The following is a 15,949-nucleotide window of genomic DNA, read 5'->3' on the forward strand; positions in this document are numbered from 1 at the left end:
CCAGGGTAGAGCTGTTTTTGTATATGTAGGAGGGAATTAATCTGTCTCGGAGATCCCTATGTCTCTGAAAGGAGCTGTATGGGTTTGTGTAGGAAAGTCTGTGCCTGTGCTGTTGATCCCTGCTTCAGTGTAGCACCTGCCTGGTTCTGTACAGGTGCTGCCTGCTTTTGCTAAGGAAATGTCAGTGTCTCTCTCGAAGCTCTCTGGAAAGGTGTTGGTGTTGTCTGCAGCTGATGCAGACATGTTTGCTCCTGTGTAGTTGATGCCGAGTCTGTGAAAGGAACTGTCTGAATCTGTAAACAAGAATTTTGATGCTGTATGTGATGTTTGCCTGTCTGCACAGGAGTGTCTGGATCTGTGCAGTAATGTCTGGCTCGGTGCAGGATCAGTAACCAACTGTACGGGACCTGCCTGGGTCTGTTGAGCCGCTGTCTGGGACGGTGCAGAACAAGTTGGGATCTGTGAAGGTAGAGTGTGGGACTGTGTAAGAAGATTCTGAATCTGTGAAGGTAGAGTCTGGGAATGTGAAAGAGCAGTCTGAGTCAGTATTGCAGCTGTCTGGGTCTGTGAAGGAATAGTCTGGACCTGTGAAGGAACATAGAAACTTTGAAATCCACAGCGCTGACGGAGACCACTTCGGCCCATAGTATACATGCCGGCTGACAAAGAGCCATAAGGCCTTTGAACAACAACCCTGAAGGCTATATATGAACCTGTGATGATTGACAATGGCGAAAAGATAAAGAATGTCCAGCCTAATAAGTCCGCCCGACACAACTGCTACACCCCTTGCACCGAAATATTATACACACCACCCCAACCGGAGCCATGTGAACTCATGGGAGAAGCAAAAAACAGAAAAAACCGCAAGATGATGTGGGAAAAAATATGTGTAAATTCCTCTCCATCTTGTCGATTGCAATTAGTCCAGGAGATCACCTTGGCCTGAATGGATTCCCTGCAGTACTTACCATCATGTCTGCGCCAGCCAACAAGAGGTTTACCAGCCTAATCCCACTTACAAGCTCTCGGTCCATAATTCTGCAGGTTAAAGCAAGGCCATTATAATTTACTGTATAAAACATTTCTCAGGCGGCAGCTGGAATACTGTGTGCAGTTCTCGTCATCACATTTCAGAAAAAAGATGGAATAACGCTGGAAAGTGTACTGAGGAGATTTACAAAAATAGTTGCCTGGACTGGAGAATCTTGGTGATGAGCAAAGATTGGAAATGCTGAGTCTGTTTTCTTAGCAACAGAGGAGGCTGAGGGGAGACTATATTGAGGTGCATAACTTTATGAGGGCCCTAGATAGAGTTGGTACGAAGGACTTGTTTCCCTTTACAGAGTGGTCAACAACCAGGCAGAATGGTTTTAAAGTAATTGCGTGGTGGACCACTTCCCCTCTCTCGGGAACTTCCTATCAACAAGAGCAGGCATTGATGATGAGAGGCAATTACACCTCCAGTGAGCCAGTGCAGCCTTCGGCCGCCTGAGGAAAAAAGTGTTTGAAGATCAGTCCCTTAAAACATGTCACCAACTCATGGTCTACAAGGCCGTCGTAATACCCGCCTCCTGTATGGCTCAGAGATCTGGACCATGTACAGTAAACACCTCAAGTCGCTGGAGAAAACCACCAGCGATGTCTCTGCAAGATCCTGAAAATCCCCGGGGAGGACAGACGCACAAACATTATCGTCCTCGTCCAGGACAACATACCCAGCATTGAAGCACTTAACACACTTGATCAGCTCCGCTGGGCAGGCCACATGCCACACATGAATTTGCAAAATCAAGCGCTCTTCTAGGAACTCGTCCACGGCAAGTGAGCCAAAGGCGGGCAGAGGAAATGTTACAAGGACACGATCAAAGCCTCACTGATAAAGTGTGACATCCCGACTGACAACTGGGAGTCCTTGGCCATAGACTGCGCTAAGTGGAGGACGTGCATTCGGAAGTGTCCTGAGCTCCTCGAGTATCGTTGCCGAGAGCATGCTGAAAACAAGCGCGGAAGGAGCGTGCGGCAAACCAGGCTCCCTTTCCATCCTGTCCCTCAACGAATATCTGTCCGACCTGTGACAGAGACTGTAGTTCTCGTATTAGACTGTATCGCCACATGAGAACACATGCTAAGAGTGGAAGCAAGTCTTCCTCGATCCCGAGGGACTGCCTATAATGATGAATTAGGGGGAGTGTTAGACGAGCTATGAGGGTAAATATCTTTACCCAGGGGGTCCTTGTAGTCGGGAACTCATTGCCTAGTTGGGCGGTAGCGGCAGAAATCCTCACACATTTAAAAAATACTTGGATGCCACTTAAAGTGCTGTAACCTACTTAGAGCTGCGAAGTGAGAATTAAGCTGGAAAGCATTGGTCGGCCTGCGCAGACACGATTGGCTGAAATGGCCTCCTTCCATGCTATACATTTTTGCGTTTCCTACATTACAGCAGTTAATTAAAAGTAATTAGTTTGCTCTGAACCGCCTTGTGAAGTGCTGAGGTGAATGTCGCTGTAAAAATGCTAGCATTTTAATGTAAAACTGTCCCAAAAAAGTGCACAGCGTTAAGGCATATTAGCTCAGTGACTGAGAGCGTCGTACTAATAACGTAATTTCTGCGGGTTCGAACTCATGACGGGCCATTTATTTTATTTTTGGTGGTGCAGTTGCGCTGCAAGTATTTTAGAGCAGCTTAAACATTCAGGAACGAAAATCACACTGGACCTCTAGTATCTTGAAGTAACGCTGCAAAACATTAGTTCTGCCGAGAGCTGATGGCCCTGCGGAGAGTTTCCACCATTAAATGAATAATTCCATATCCTCCGGGGCTTTGTGACTTCTCGTATTTCAATCAATGAAAGGCTCACTGCCGCTGATTGGTTTGCAGTGCAAAGTATGGAACTGATCAAAATACAATTCCGCTGTGTAATCCTTCATTCTCATCATTAGCCTGCTGCAAACTGCAGGGGCCACGTCGCTTAATGGATAAGGCATCTCACTCTGATGAGAACGCTGATATTATCAGAAAATCGCAACGTCAAATGCTGCAGCGGTTATTTTGTCAAATCTTGTTCAACTTTATAAAACCAAACCACGTTCCCACTCATTAACTGAAGGTGATTTCCTCCCTAACAATGCAGGGATCTTTATTAAAATGCATTTTTTCATGCGGTGTATATTTCTCACTGATTTTTGCAGATAGTTTCCAACAAACCAACAATCACTAATTAATACCGATAAATTATTAGTGTTTCCAGATCGAACAACAGCTTCGCATCTATCAGTGTAATACAGGGTAGTGGAGGGAATTGTGGTCAGATTCCAGTGATATCCAGAGGGAGTCGAGTAAAACAAAGTTGCCTGTTGAATCACTGTAAGGAGAGTTCGAACTTTCGCAGAGAAACCCCCGAGGATTTTAAATGTGACGCTTTTACCACTCGGCCATGACACCTACACGATAACGCTGTTTTAATAATCCAATGGTTGGTGCAAATTATCAGAGAGTCCGCCTGCATGCTTGCCCTGTTGCCTCTCCCAGACGATGTGAAAATTAAATCGGAGAATCATAGAATCTCACAGCAAAGAAAGAAACATTTCGGTCAGAACTGAAAGGATTTACATTTCGGGAAATATAAATAAACAGACTTGGGAGCTTCTTTCTCGAAAAACAAGGGAGATATATTTTTAACATTATGAAGGTATTTGATCGGGTTGATGTGGAGAAAAAGTTTGATATTGTGCAGGAGTTCAGAAAAGAGGTCACCGCTAAATTCAGTTGGCAATTCAACAGTAACTTTTTTACCAAAGAGTGGTTAGAATGTGGAAGATGCTACACGAGCAGTAGTTGAGGCGAATAGCACAGTTTTATTTTAGAGGTTGCACGTAAGCACATGACTGAGAAAGCAAAAGAACAATATGTTGCTCGGATCAGGTGAAGTGGGGTAGTGTGGAGCATTAAGTTCAGCAACACCATTTAGGCACAATTGTCTCTTTATGTGGTTCAAACTCTATATAACTTTACGTAACACACATTGTAAACAATAACTTATATACAATTAGCGCCTTCAAATTAGCGAAACGACCAAGGTGCTTCACAAGAGTATTATGCGACACAAATTTGACACCTAGCCGCTAAATATAAATTAGCGCAGGTGACTAAAAGATTGGTGAACCAGGTATGGTTGACATGAGGAAGAACGTTATACATTGCAGGAAGATATCAAAGAACTGGTCAGGAGTTTAATGGAATTCAACGCGGAGAAGTGTGTGATAATGCATTTGGGGAGTGCTTATAGGGAAAGCGAATAAACATTAAATGTTAGGCCACTGATAAGTGCAGAGGAGCAAATGACATTGGAATGCATGTCCACAGAATCCTTGACGGTAGCAGGACAAGTAGATAAGATGCTTGGGAAGGATAGACAGAAAGGAAAAGGAGGTGGATGGCATAGCTGGTTAAAGAGGAAATTAATGCAATAGTAAAGTGGAACATTAGCTTGGATGATTTGGAAGCGGTACGGGTCGAGCTGCGGAATACCAAATGGCAGAAAACGCTAGTGGGAGTTGTTTACTGACCTCCAAACACTAGTAGTGAGGTTGGGGACTGCATCAACAAGAAATAAGGGATGTGTGCAATAATGGTACAGCAGTTACCATGGGCGACTATAATCTACATATTGATTGGGCTGAACAACCTGGTAGCACTGCGGTGGAGGACGATTTCCTGGCGTGTATTAGCGATGGTTTTCTAGATCAATATATCGAGGGACCAACGAGAGAGCTGGCCATCCTAGACCGGGTGATGTGTAATGAGAGGGGACTAATTGGCAATCATGTTGTGCGAGGACTCTTGGGGAAGAGTGACCATAACATGGTCGAATTGTTTATTAAGGTGGAGAGTGACACAGTTAATTCAGAAACGAGGGACCTGAACTTAAGGAAAGGTAATTACGACAGTATGAGGCGTGAATTGGCTAGAATAGACTGGCAAATGATACTTAAAGTGATGACGGTGGATAGGCAAAGGCAAACATTTAAAGACCACATGGATCAACTTTAACAATTTACATTCCTGTCTCGAGTAAACATAAAACGGGGCAGATGGCTCAACCGTGGCGAACAAGGGAAGTTAAGGATAGTGTTAAATCCAAGGAAGAAGCATATAAATTGGCCAGAAAAAGCAACAAACCTAAGGACTGGGAGAAATATACTATTCAGCAGAGCAGGACTAAGGGTTTAATTAAGAGGGGGGATAAGAGTACGAGAGGAAGCTTGTCGTAAACATAAAAAATGAGTGCAAAAGCTTCTGTCGATATGTGAAGTGAAAAAGATTAGTGAAAACAAACGTAGGTCGCTTGCAGTCTGATTCAGGTGAATTTATAATGGGGAACAAAGAAATAGTAGAGTAATTGAACAAATACTTTGGTTCTGTCTTCATGATGGAAGACACGAATAATCTTCCGGATGTATTAATGGACCGAGGGTCTCGTGAGAAGGAGGAACTGAAGGATATCCTTATTAGATGGGAAATTGTCTTAGGGAAATTGATGGGATTGAAGGCCGATAAATCCCCGGGGCCTCATAGTCTGCATTCCAGAGTACTTAGCGAAGTCGCCCTAGAAATAGTGGATACATTGACGATCATTTTCCAACAGTCTATCGATTCTGCATCAATTCCCATGGACTGGAGGGTAGCTAATGTAACATCGCTTTTTAAAAAAGGAGGGATAGAGAAAATGGGTAATTATAGAATTGTTAGCCTGATGTCAGTAGTGGGGAAAATGTTGGAATCAATAATTAACGATGAAATAGCAGCGCATTTGGAAAGCTGTGACAGGGTCGGTCCAAGTCAGCATGGATTTATGAAGGGAAAATCATGCTTGACAAATCTTCTGGAATTTTTGACGATATAACTAGCAGAGTGGACAAGGGAGAATCAGTGGATGTGGTGTATTTGTACTTTCAAAAGGCTGTTGACGAGGTCCGACATTAGAGATTGGTGTGCAAAATCAAAGCACATGGTATTGGGAGTAATGTTCTGACGTGGATAGAGAACTGGTTGGCAAACAGGAAGCAGAGTGTCGGGATAAACGGATCATTTAAGAATTTGCAGGCAGTGATAAGTGGAGTGCCGCAGGGCTCAGTGATGTGATCCCAGCTTTTCACTGTATACATTAATTATTTGGATGAAGGAATTGACTGTAATATCTCCAGGTTAGCAGATGAAACTAAATTGGGTGACGGTGTGCGCCGTTAGGAGGACGCTAAGAGGCTGCAGGATGCCTGAGACAGGTTAAGTGTGTGGGCAAATACACGGCAGATGCAGTATACTGTTGATAAATGTCAGGTTATCCACTTTGGTGGCAAAAACACGAAGGCAGAATATTATCTGAATGGCGGCAGATTAGGAAAAGTCGGGGTGCAACGAGCCCTGGGTGTCATGGTTAAGATGTCATTGAAAGTTGGCATGCAGGTACAGCAGGCAGTGAACAAGGCAAATGGTATGTTGGCCTTCATAGCTTGTGGATTTGAGTATAGGAGCAGGGTGGTCTTACTGCTGTTCTACAGCGCCTTGGTGAAACCTCACCTGGAATATTCTGTTCAGTTTTGGTCTGGTAATCCGAGGAAGGACGTTCTTGCTACTGAGGGAATGCTGCGTAGGTTCACCAGACTGATTCCAGGGATGGCTGGACTGACATATGAGGAGAGATCGGATCAACTGCGCCTTTATACACTGGAGTTTAGAATGATGCGAGGGGATCTCATCGAAACATATAAGATTCTGACGGGACTGGACAGGTTAGATGCGGGAAGAATGTTCCTGATGTTGCGAAAGTCCAGAACCAGGGGACACAGTCTTAGGATAAGGGACAGACCATTTAGGACTGAGATAAAAAGAAACTTCTTCACTCAGAGAGTTGTTAACCTGTGGAATTCCCTGCCGCAGAGAGTTATTGATGTCAGTTAATTGGATATATTCAACAGGGAGTTAGGTATGGCCTTACGGCGAAATGGATCAAGGGGTATGGAGAGACATAGGAACGGGGTACTGAGGGAATGATCAGCCATGATCATATTGAGTGGTGGAGTAGGCTCGAATTGTCAAATTGCGTATGCTGCGCCTATTTTCTATATTTCTATGTTAAGAATCAACACGGAATAGTTGCCTTCATTAGACGAGCCATAGAATATAAGATCGGGGAAGTTATGCTTCAAATGTGTAAAACTCTAGTTAGGCCACAGCTCGAATATTACATGCTGTTCTGGTCAACGTACTACGGGAAAGATCTGACTGCACGCGTGAAGATACAGGGTAGCTTTAAGCGGATGGTGAATTTAGCTCTGAGTAAATATTGCATAGACTTGGTTTGTTTTCTTTGGAACAGAGCAGGCTAAGAGGTGTCCGTGTTGAAGTGAATACAAATATGACTAGCCTAGATAGAGTGTATAGAAAGGATCGATTTCCCTCAGCAGAGTTGTCAACAACCAGGCGGCATAGATTTAAAATAATTGGTCGGAGTTTATAAGGGATTTGAGGTGCAATGATTTCACCCAGGGAGTGGTGAGAGTCTGGAAATCACTGCCTGAAAGGACTTTAGAGGGTGAAGTCCTCATCACTTTTAAAAAGTCCTTGAATGTGCACTTGAATTCCAGTAATCTAAAAGGCTACGGACCAAGAGCTGGAAAGTGGCATTAGTCTGGATAGCTCGGATTTATTCGGAATTTAGGTCATCATCTGGTGTTTCCTCGGCCGCTCAGTACATTTTGCAGAAAATCAATACTTCCGAGAAGGGAAACTGCGGCGCCTGCACTTCCTGTATCACAAGTGGCTCCAATCCCACCCACTTTTCTATTGAGTTCTCTTAGCACACTGAGTCTGTTGCACAGCAACAGGAGCAAGCCATCAAGCCTGTTACAGAAGGACAGCAGGATTCCATTAACCCCTCGAGCCAGTTGCAAGGGACAACAGGAAGTCAGTTGATACTTGGGCTTTTTATACAAGAATAGTAGAACGCCATTCGGCCGCTCGTACCTGCTGCATAGATGACGAGGAGGCACACTTTCCTATTACACGGAATTAGCTGGAGGCCATTCAGCCGCACTGCACTGTTGCACAGGGAAAGGAGAAGGCCATTAATGCCTCAAATCTGAGCCTTCGGAGAGGCAGAAGCCGATCAGTTCCTTGAGCTTGCTCTACAAGAATAGCAAAAGTCCATTTAGATCCTAGAACACAGAAACATAGAAAACGGGAGCAGCAGTGGTCCATTCCGCCCTTCGAGTCTGCACCACCATTTAATATGATCATTCCGAATCGACGATCTCAACACAATATTCACGCTTTTCCCCCATATCACTTGATGTCTTTTGTATCTAGAAATATATCTCCATCTTAAATATATTCAGTGACTCGGGCTTCACAGTCTTCTGTGGTAGAAAATTCCACAGCTGCACCACTCTCTGAGTGAAAAAAACCCTCCACTTCTCATTTATAAATTTCCTACCCCGTATCCTGAGACTGTGGCTCCTTGTTAAAACCTTCCCAATCAGGTGAATCATCTTCCCCGCATCCAGTCTATTGATCCTGTCAGAATGGTATAAGTTTCAATGAGATCTTCTCTCATTCTTATAAAGTCGACTGAATACAGGTCTAGTCGACCCAATCTCTCCTCATACGACAATCCTGCCATCCGAATAATCCGTCTGGTGAACCTTGGCTGCACTCCCTCTATGGCAAGTATATCCTTTCTTGATTTACGAAAACAAAACTGCATGCCATTCTCCAGGTGCGGTCTCACCAAGGCTCTGTATAACTCGTAACACATCGTTGCTCCTTTACTCAAATCCTCTTTAAATGAAGGCCAACATACCATCTGCCTTCCTAACTGCTTGCTGCACTTGCATGTATGCTTTCACATGACAGTTTTACAAGGACACCGGTCTCTCTGCCCATCGATCCTGTTTCCTGTCCGTTAACCAATTTTCAATTCATGCTAGTAAATTTCCCCCAATCCGATGTACTTTAATTTTGCACACTACATCTTACGTGGGACTTTATCAGAGGACTTCTGAAAATTCAAATACACTATATCCACTGGTTCTACCTTATGTTTTCCATCAGTTATATCCTCAAAAAATGCCAGTAGGTTTGTTCAACATGATTTTCTTTTCATGAATTCATGTTGACTTTGTCTAATCCCTTTGACATTAGGTAAGTGTGCCGTTATAAAATCCTTTATTATAGGCTCTCGCATTTTCCCTACAGCTGATGTTAGGCTAACCGGTCTGTAGTTCCTTGTTTTCTCTCTCCATCCATTTTTAAACAGTGGGGGTACATTTGCCACCGTCCAGTCTGCAGGAACTGTTCCATAAACTATAGATTTTTGGAAGTTGTCAACCAATGCATGCACTCGTTCCATTGCAACCTCTTTTAGGACTCTGGGATGCAGATCATCAGGCCCTGGTGATTAATCGGCCTTCAGTCTCATTTGTTTCCTCAGCACTATTTTCTTACAAATAATCATTTCCTTTAATTCGTCTTGCGCACTAGATCTTTGGTTCGCAAGAAATTCTGGGATGTTATTTGTGTCCTCGTCCTTGAAGACAGACACGAAGTATTTATTTAATTGTCCTGCCATTTCCTTGTTCCACATTATAATTTTTGCCGTGTCTGTCTGTAAAGGACCTACATTTGTCTTCACTAATCTTTGCATTTTTATGAACATGTAGAATCTACTACAGTCGGTGTTTATGTTCCTTGCAAGTTCACTCTCATACTCTATGTCTCGCCTCTTAATCAATCCCTTGGAACATTTTTGCTGAATTCTAAATTGTCCCCCATCCTCAGGCTTGCTACTTTTTCTGGCAAATTTGTATAACTCTTCTTTGAATCTAATACTATCCTTAATTTATTTTGTTAGCCATGTTAGTGCCAGTATCCTTTTTTGTGTTTTTACACCAGAAAGGAAAGTATAACTTTCGCAATACATGCATTCATTCCAGAAATGTTAGCACTTGCCCATCCACCAACATGACGTTCATTGACTCTTCCCAATGTATCACATCCAATTCATTCCCCAGACATTCGTAGTTTCCTTTGCTTGGATTTAGGACCATAGATTCGGATTGGAATACTTCACTTTCCATCTTAATAAAGAATTCAATCATATTATTGGCACTCTTCCCTAAAGGACCCCGGACAAAAAGATTGTTAAATAACCCTTTCTCATTACATAATACCCAATCTAGGATATTCTGTTCCCTAGTAGGCTCCGAAAATACTGGGCTAAATAAACATCTCATAAACATGCCAGGAATCAATCGGCCATATTATTATTACTTTAATCTATATGTAGTTAAAAGTCATCTTCAATTATGGTAGTACCCTTGCTACACGCAGTTCTAATGTCCTCTAAATGTTATCCACTATATTACAGCAACTGTTTGGAGGCCTATAGACAAATCCCACCAATCGTTTCTGCCCCTTTTTCCTCCTTCGCGCCACCCAGACTGAATCTACATCTTTACTTTTTGTACCGTATAACTATCTCATTCTTGCGTTGATTTCATCCTTTACGAACAATGCCACACAACCCGCACTTCCTTTCTGCCTGTCCTTCCTAAATACCGGATATTGTTTGATATTCAGTTCCCAACCCTGATCACTGTGCAACTATATCTCTGTAATTGCAACGATATTGTATCCGTTTACATCTTTTTGAGCTGTCACTTCTTCTACCTTATTACAGATGCTTCGTTCATTCAGATACAATGCTTTTAGATTTGTCGTTTTAACATTATTAGAAATCGTAACATTATTTTTTAATATAGCCCTATTTATCTTATCGCTTTTTTTCTTATCAGGATTCTTTTTGTTCGTGCCCCATTTTGTTTCTATGCTCTGTCCCTTCTTGACATAATGTCGTTACATTACAACAATCACTTTCCAGCATTGCTTCATTTTCATTTCTCTTTTGAATTCTAGATTTCTCTGCACCACGACCTGCGCGCCCGCCCCCAACCCCCGGACCCACATCCCGAAACCCACTCCGCTCTCCCTTTAATAGAACACGTTGCATAGGAATAGGACGAGGCATTTCAGACCAACCGACCTGTTATACAGGAACAGGTTGAGACTAATCAACCCCTCGAACCTGTTACATAGGAGTCGTAGGATGACATTCCATCCCTCAACCTGTTGCACAGGAGCAGCCTGAGTCATTCAGCCCCTCTAGCACATTACACAGGCGGAGGCCAATCATAACAGAATAATGGTTATGGCACTGGACTCCAGTAATCCAGTGAGAGAAAATCATAGCCCACCGTGAGAGTAGGGCAATTTAAATTCAATAAAATAAATCATAAATTTTAACAGTATTAGTAATGTTGACCATTGATGCAACACACCCATCTCATTCGAAAGTCTCCTTTAGTGAAGGAAATCTGCCGTCCTTACTGGTCTGGGCCCAAATGTGGCTCCATATCCCGTGCAACGTGGGTGAATCTTAACTGCCCTCTGAAATGGCCGAGCAAGAAACTCGTGTTGCATAAGATGGCTAACCATTACCTTCACAAGGGCAATTATGGAAGGGATACAACGCTTGCCCTTGCTAGCATTATCCACATGCTAGAATGAATAAAAGAAATAATAGGATCCCTAGATTGGTAAACAGAAGAACGGCAAGACAGGTAAGAGAATGTGCAATCAGGAGACAACTAGATAAATGCATAGCTAGCTGGCTTCAAGACAGAAAGCAGAGAGTAGGGGTAATAGTTCGTTATCATAGTGGCAGATGGTGGCTTGTGCTGTTCCACAAGGATCTGTGCTGGGACCACTGTTGTTTACAATTTATATTAAAGACTTAGACCTCGGAATCAAAAACATAATTTCTCAATTTGCGAATGACGCCAAATTAGTTGGATATTCAATACTGAGGATGACTTTAACAAATTCGGTCGCGCGAACCTGTTGCATAGATGACAAGAAGGCAATGCCAAACCAACGAACCTGTTGCACAGGAATAGTAGAAGGCAATTGAGCCCCTCCAGTCTGTTACACAATAACAGGTGAAGGCCAGTAACTTCATTCTAGCGATGTCCACATGCTTGAATGAATAAAATAAAACCATAGATTGTTACATGGGAACAAGAAGAGCTGGAAAGTGGAATTAGGTTGGATAGCTATTTGTCGGACATTGCGGAAACAATGGGGCGAAGTGTCCTCCTTCCGAGCTGAAAAGTTCCATCAGTCAATGACAAAACATGCCTTTCAAAGAGTAACATGATGATTCGGGTCTGAAAGAGCATCCGTTTTGGACGGCAGAAATTGATCCAGTTGCGATGAAATTTCATCGACCCGACACGTTCACTCTGTTTCTCTCTCCGCAGGTTTTTGTCTCGTCTGCTGACTGTTTGCAGATTTTTCTGTTTTTAACACAGATTATGCATAAACACAATTTTAAGTTTGTATTGATGCAATATTTGGCGGCTCTGTGGGGCACTTGATAGCACGTTGACACTTCTAATCCAGGCACATTAAACATTTGTGGTTTCACTCACACAAAAGTCAGGATTTGGGCTTAGGCTGCACAGTGAATTGTGCAGCAAAACAATACTTCAAAGAAGGCTAGCTGCGGTACTTGCTCTTTCTGTTGCACAAGTGGCTGCAGTCCTTCCCAATTATCATCTGAGTATTTTGCACACTCGCAGATGCAAGCAATCGAGCCTGTTACACACGGACAGGTGGAGGCCATTGTGTCCGTTAACCCCTCAAACCAATTGCAAAGGGCAGGAGAAAGCCATTCAGCTTCTTGCGCCTGTTTTACAAGAAATGTCGAACTCCATTCGGTCGCTTGAACCTGTGGCATAGATAACGAGAAGGCAATGCCAAACCAACGAAGCTGCTGAGCAGCAACAGGAGGATGCCATTGAGCCTCTCCAGACTGTTGCTCAAGGATAGGGGAAGGCCATTAACCTCTCGAGCCTGAGGCACAGGACTTGCGGAAGCCATTCAGCTCCATGAGACCTATCTATAAGAAGACTCGAAGCCCATTTAACCATTCTAAATTGCAGCATAGGCTGAGGATGAGGCAGTTGAGACTCACGAACCTGTTATGCAAGAACAGGAGGAAGCTAATCAACCTCTCGATCCTGTTACATGGGAACAGGAGCATGCCATTCCTTCCCTCAACCTGTTGCACAGGAATAGGAGGAGTCATTAAGCCCCTTGAGCACATTACACAGACGGAGGTCAATCACAGTAACATGATGGTTATATAACTGGACTAATAATCCAGAGAAAGGAAATCACAGCCCACCACGAGAGTGCGGAAATTTTTATTCAATTAATTCAACCTGGAATTTTAAAAGTATCAGTAATGGTGACCATTATAAGAAACTCCCCATCTGGTTCACTTGTCACCTTTTGGGAGGGAAATCTGCCGTCCTTACCGGTCTGGGCCTATATGTGACTCCAAACACACAGCAATGTCGTTGGCTCTTAACTGACCTCTGAAATTGCCTGGCGAGCAATTAAGTTGCGAAAAGGTGACTCACCGCCAACTTCACAAGGGCAGATCGAGATGGGCAACAAATGCTGCCCGAGCCAGCGATGTCGATATGCTTGAATGAATAAAATTGCAAAAAGTAGTTTGTTGCATATGAACTAGAAAAGCCTCAAGCCAGGTCAGAGAATGCAGAGTCAGGAGAAAACTAGCAGAATGGAGAGATAGCTGACTTCGAGACAGAAATCAGAGAGTAGCTTTTCTTAGTCGCAGAAGGCGGGTACCGGTGTTCCACAAGGATCGTTGCTGGGACCGCTGTTGTTGACAATTTATGTTAAAGATTTAGATCTATGAAGCAAAAACAAAATTTTTAAATGTGCGGGTGACACCAAATTAGGAGGGATAGTCAATACTGAGGAACGCTGAAACAACTTACCGGAGGACATTAATAAACTTGCAGAATGGGTATATAATTGGCAAATGGATTTCAAATCATATAAATGTGATGTGTTAAACATTTTGGTAGTAAACTTAGGGAAGTCACTTATTGCTGGAAGTTGCCAATCTGGGTGGTGTTCAGGAACAAAGTGGTCTCGGAGTACAAATACAAAACTCTAAAAAATAACGACAGAGGGTAGCAAGCCCATAAAAAAGCCAAGCAAACACGCTGATTTATTTCTAGACATACAGAATTGAAAAGTAGTCACATTATGCTAAACCTGTATTTGACCTTCATTAGATCACGCTTAGAGTACAATGCACAGTTCTGGTCGCCATATTATAAAAAGGACAGAGAGGCATTTCAGAGGATGCAGAGAAGATTTACAAGGATGATACCAGAACAGCAAGCGTATACAAATCAGGAAAGGATGAGCAGGCAGTGTCTCTTTTCGCTTGAAAACAGAAGGCTGAGCCGTGACCTGATAGAGGCATTTCAAATTATGAAAGATTTTGATGAAGTGGATGCAGTGAGAATGATTCCACTGGTGGGGAAGAGAATAACCAGACGCTAACAATCTGATATAGTCACCATGAAATCAACATCGGGAATTCAGAAGCCGAAAGGAAAAGGTGTCTGACTGCGATTGTAACTGTGATCTTATCAGAAGATTGCAGGTTCGAGTCCTGCAGCAGTCAGCTATCGCGCCGCGTGAAATTTTATATTCTTTGTTTTGATTCTGCCTCAAAACCAACCATTTCGGACAGTCACTCACCTGAAGTCAAGGAAGGCTGTGTGTTTTCAGCAGCTAATGGCACATTTTCATCACTGTCGATCTGATTGCACGGGCAAAACAAGCGGTGAAGTATACGTTCGTGCACATTATTTCTGTTTGAATGCAAAAAGTAGGGGATGGATGTCTGACTTTGCAGTAAATAGGAGACAAGGTGACTGACAGGTTGAGGCAATGGACTGCAGATCCAGTGTGCCCCCAGCTTCGTCGTTATTGTGTTAAACATTTTCCCCTATTTTTTTATTCAAACACATTTATCCTCATTGCCAAATTCACCTTTTACTGAAAAGGATGCAGCTCGTTAGTGAAGTAATGTCACAAAAAATAATCACTTCATCAAACAGAAAACATTAGCAGGACGATGGAGAGGGGGACTCCTGAGATCGGTCTCTGAGAGTCAGCACAGGCACGATGGGCCGAATAGCAAACTAACGTCAGAAACTGAGAGCTACGTTTCTCACTGTCGGCGGCTCGTTGGTCTAGGGGTATGATTCACGCTTTGGGATTATAATAATTGAAATGCGAGAGGTCCCGGGTTCAAATCCTGGACGAGCCCTGCCAACTTTTAGTCAAAAAACGACTTCTCAGCCGGTCGATATGTGAGAAAACTGACATGTTTCAAATTAAAACGTGTGATTGCACTCCGTTGTTCACGCAGCGTCCAAAAATCCTGGAGATTCCCAGGAGCAATGTGAAACTCACCGAACTGAGTAAAGTTCATGTCTCTCAGATGTACTCGGACCTGCGTCTCATTGGACAACCTAAACCCCGGTTTGATTCCGGCAAATACTTGATCAGTGTATCTTCCTTTCTGCATGCATGAACTCACCTCCATCGGGATAAGCATACATTCAACGTCAATCTCAAATTCAACGTGAAACACACTCTGCCCTGAATATGAGTGCGTCCTGTTTCTCTCGCGCTGAAAAGATGTGAGAAGCTGGCTTTGGATTTAGTCCCTTGGCTGCCGAATTTAAACCGTGCAGGAAGTCAATCCGGGGTGGCCAAGCTGCCTGGTCTGATTAAAAGGCATTCAAACCCTACATTCCAGGAATGTTATATTGTTCTGGCCTCAACATTCGGTTCAACGTAACGGATCATAAGGACCGCTCCCATTGTCTGCTAATGGTTCTGCTGTTCACACTAACACCTCCTCTGATGCATCCTTTGTTACATTATTGCCCGCTTACCACCCACTTTGCCTTTTCGCATTGTGCTATT

Source organism: Pristiophorus japonicus, unplaced genomic scaffold (assembly GCF_044704955.1).
Source record: "Pristiophorus japonicus isolate sPriJap1 unplaced genomic scaffold, sPriJap1.hap1 HAP1_SCAFFOLD_187, whole genome shotgun sequence".
NCBI classification, from domain to species: Eukaryota; Metazoa; Chordata; class Chondrichthyes; family Pristiophoridae; genus Pristiophorus; species Pristiophorus japonicus.